General features: G+C 39.2%; 1 pseudogene; it reads right to left on the bottom strand.

Moving 5' to 3' along the window:
- LOC107551597 (glutamate receptor 4-like) overlaps positions 1-3,883 on the bottom strand; it is a 41,436-nt pseudogene that overhangs the window by 34,369 nt on the left and 3,184 nt on the right.

Raw genomic sequence — 3,883 nt, 5'->3', positions numbered from 1 at the left:
TATATATACACACTTACATATATCTTGATGTTTCTAATATATATATTTTTTCTATTCAGATTTTTTTAATTCAATAATTTATGCATTTTGCATTGCTTTTTATATTGGCTTGACAACATCCTCTTATCTCACCTGTTCCAGCATGTTGTTCAGTCTCTCTGCCTCCAGGTCTATGACAAACGTTTTTTCCTGTCTGCGGTCTAGGTCTTCGAGAAGCTGCCGGTAACTGGCATCATTAAAGTTCTCGACACATATGGCGCTGACCTGCCAACTGTTCTGGCCTGCCTTTTCCATGATAGCCTGCAGTATCGAATACCCTACAACAAAAAAGAGACAGCGAGGCATTTGATCAGCATGCGTATCAAACCAAAGAAGACTTGAACCATTGAGCCACGGCTCTCATTTATTCAGAAAGAATGTGATTTGTGGCATCGTCAGTGAGTCATTCCTGCACCAGTGTGGTACTCTCTCATCTGCAACTGCAGGCCTGTGAGCGATCACATGGCGGATATCATAGGGTACTGATACGAACCTCCCGTCCTTCCATACGGACTCATTTTAGGCCTCAGTCCCCACAAAGCTTACAGACTCAGAAGCCTTAACAGTACACAGAGAAATTGACAAATACATCACATCTCTTTGGTTGCATGAACCTAATCTCCTCCATCCTTAAAATAGAAGCCATCATCATGTAGCGATACACGTGTCGGTTAAATTGGAAGACAGAAAGAGCTGCTTTTTGTCACCTTCTCCAAGGTGTGACTGAGGCTTCCTGAAAGCTGCATTACAGCGTTTGTGATTCTAGCTACTGGCCTCAGTGCTGCTTGTACTAATCAGACAGGGCTGGTGTTGGATATGTTAATCTAGCTGTTTGAAATAGGCACTTGGAGCCTCTGAGGCCCACTTGACTCCAGGATGAGCAGATGTCCCTGTAAAACGGACCCTTATGGTCACAATCAGAATTTGGCAACGCAGCTCTCTCAGTTCCACTATTTAATGGATTAACCTGTGCTTGATCTGGAAACACTTTAGCTCAATCAGGTGCTGTGTCTGTTCACCAAATGGGGATTAATTTGTGCTAGTATATGGGTCTGTCTAGATGGATGACATAGGAGTGTCCATGATAAAAAAAGAAAATATGTATAAATATAAATCAGTAAAAATGAACGTATTTCCTTAAACCCTGTATACATGCAACAGATGCATTCAATCTGAAAGACATAATTCATAAAAAAAAATCTATATTCTGTCATTACAAACCATCATGTTGTTCCAAACTTGTATGACTTACTTCATGGTAGTAGAGAAGACAGTAGGTATTTTTTAAATATAATGAAACATTATTTCAGACATTTAACTGAGTTTTGTAAAGATCAATGATAAAAATTGTGCATGAGAAATACATTTATGCATGATAAATATATACGTAAAAATTTGCATGCACACATTTATTATAATAAATATTGTAATATTATAATACATTTATTATAACAGAAAATTACTTTAAACTGAGAAATTAAAAATATATATTTTTAATGCAACTTTAAAGAAATTGACAGATAAACAGATAAAAAGACAAATAAATGAGTGGAATGTCATTAACCCATATATTACAGGCAAGCAATAAGACATGTTAAAACTGTGCATTTACTGTAATCCATTTATGCAATTGACAGACGCTTTTATCCATTACATTTCAAGGTATGTGTTTTATCGGCATGTGTGAAAATCAAATCCCCAACCTTGGTGTTTCTAGCATCATGCTCATACCAGTTGAGCTACAGAAACATTATACTTTAAATGCTGGTTGAGCAACCACAGTGTTTACCAATGCCCTGATGCTCTCAGGATACGTGTAACATAAATAGCCATGAATTCACATATCAAAGCTCTGTACATTATGGCTGATATGGACATTTTAACATGCCAGTGTATTAAACAAACAGCAATCAGTCAAGTAGGCTGAATAAATCCACATTCACAAGCAAACCTGCCCAACTGCACACACTAAACCTGCTCTACATTCTCAATATCTGCAGACGCCTGCAGTATCGACCACTAACTCAGCGCTAAAATTAATCTGCAATCTATTTCAAATCACAGCCTCTGCTTCTAATAATTCAACCCCCCCAGTGGAGAATCCAGCTCTGATTAATAGCTGATAAATCAGTATCTTGGGGTGTCATGAGCATATGTGAATATCCATGTACGTGCAGGAACCAACCAGAATCAGCATTAGAGCTGCCAGCATCCTCCCTTCCCCCCTCATCTCCCATCCAGCCCAGCAGGGGGAAGCAGCCCTGTCTGTGTGTGTGTGTGTGTGTGTGTGTGTGTGTGTGTGGTAGAGAGAAAAACACAACCAAACGTCCAATACTGTGACAGTTCGCCCCCCCCCCCCCCCCCCGGGGGGAGGCAGAGCGCTGTGTGTGTGTGTGTGTGTGTGTGTGTGTGTGTGTGTGTGAGACATAGAGAGAGAGAGAGAGAGAGAGAGAGAGAGAGAGAAGGAATGGAGAACAGACCATGAAAATGCAGTGAAGTGCCAACCTCTTACACCAACCATTCATCATGTCCACATCCCGCTCAGATTGTATCTGCTCAGAGGCTCTCACAGCACACTGAGTCTAAAGCAACTCAGCCAGTAGTCTAAACAAGGACCATCAGGACAAAATCTGTTCTTTTCAAGAGCTCCAAAGCACTAATATTGGCCAACTGGTAGTCCATATAAAATGATACCTTGAATGTCTTCTAGCATTTGTCACAATCATTTCAGAAGTGAGGGGGGCAGAATGTTCACCAAGAGCTTTTTTTTTTTTTGCATTTCTCTTTGTCTTAAAGTAATAATTCACCCAAGAAGTAACTGCATAATCCATCACTCCAGTACTTTTCAAACATCTTCATTTATCAGCCTTCACTGTTTGAGCCTCACATGAATGTACCCTTTAATAAGGATAGTTCTGACTCTAATTTATGACTGGATGAGCATTTAAAGATGTCAATGCTTATACAAACTTATGTAACCCTGGACCACAAAACCAGTCTTATGTCGCTGGGGTATATTTGTAGCAATAGCCAAAAATACATTGTATGGGTCAAAATTATTGATTTTTCTTTTATGCCAAAAAATAATTAGAACATTAAGTAAAGATCATGTTCCATGAAGATATTTTGTAAATTTCCTACCGTAAATATATCAAAACCTAATTTTTGATTAGTAATATGCATTGCCAAGAACTTCATTTGGACAACTGATTGACAATTGTGAGTAGTGTATAAATGAAAAAAATAAATAAAAAAATTGACCCTGAACAACTGAGGATAAATAAATACTGTCCAGCACAGGGCTCCAGAGTGCGACCAAATTGGCGCATTTTGCGATTATTTTTTCTGCCGGTGTGACTAAATTTTGTGTGCGGTCACACTGGCGCGACCACCGCATTGTTTAACACATAAGCGCTGCATTTCTTTTGCATGTGAGAAACATCAAACAAAACTGAAAGCATAACGAAACCGCGCGACTCGTTTGAGCTGCGCAGCTCTTCGAGTGTAGAGCCTGATTTATACTCGCCGAGTCAGGAGCGCGAAGCTGCGTGCAGCAAAAATTACGCGAATATTGAGGAAACGATGGATGAGTTTCATGCTAAAGTAAAGTAAAAGACCGCTTCTTAAACCAAAGGTGAACATGTTGGTATTCTTGGGGGACAAAAACATGCCATGCAAGCACTGTCACCGACAGCAAGTTTAGTTTTACTTTTCTTTTTGTTTTCATTTTGAAAAGCTTGTTATCTTTGCTGTTTACCTCACGTTATGCTATGGAGGCTCTCTTTTTTATTTATTTGATTCCTCAGTGTTTGCTAAACGTTCTGTAATTTATTAGTCGGTATAT

Source organism: Sinocyclocheilus grahami, unplaced genomic scaffold (assembly GCF_001515645.1).
Source record: "Sinocyclocheilus grahami isolate Dianchi unplaced genomic scaffold, SAMN03320097.WGS_v1.1 scaffold428.1, whole genome shotgun sequence".
Taxonomy (NCBI): domain Eukaryota; kingdom Metazoa; phylum Chordata; class Actinopteri; order Cypriniformes; family Cyprinidae; genus Sinocyclocheilus; species Sinocyclocheilus grahami.
This window is presented reverse-complemented; position numbering and strand designations above follow the sequence as displayed.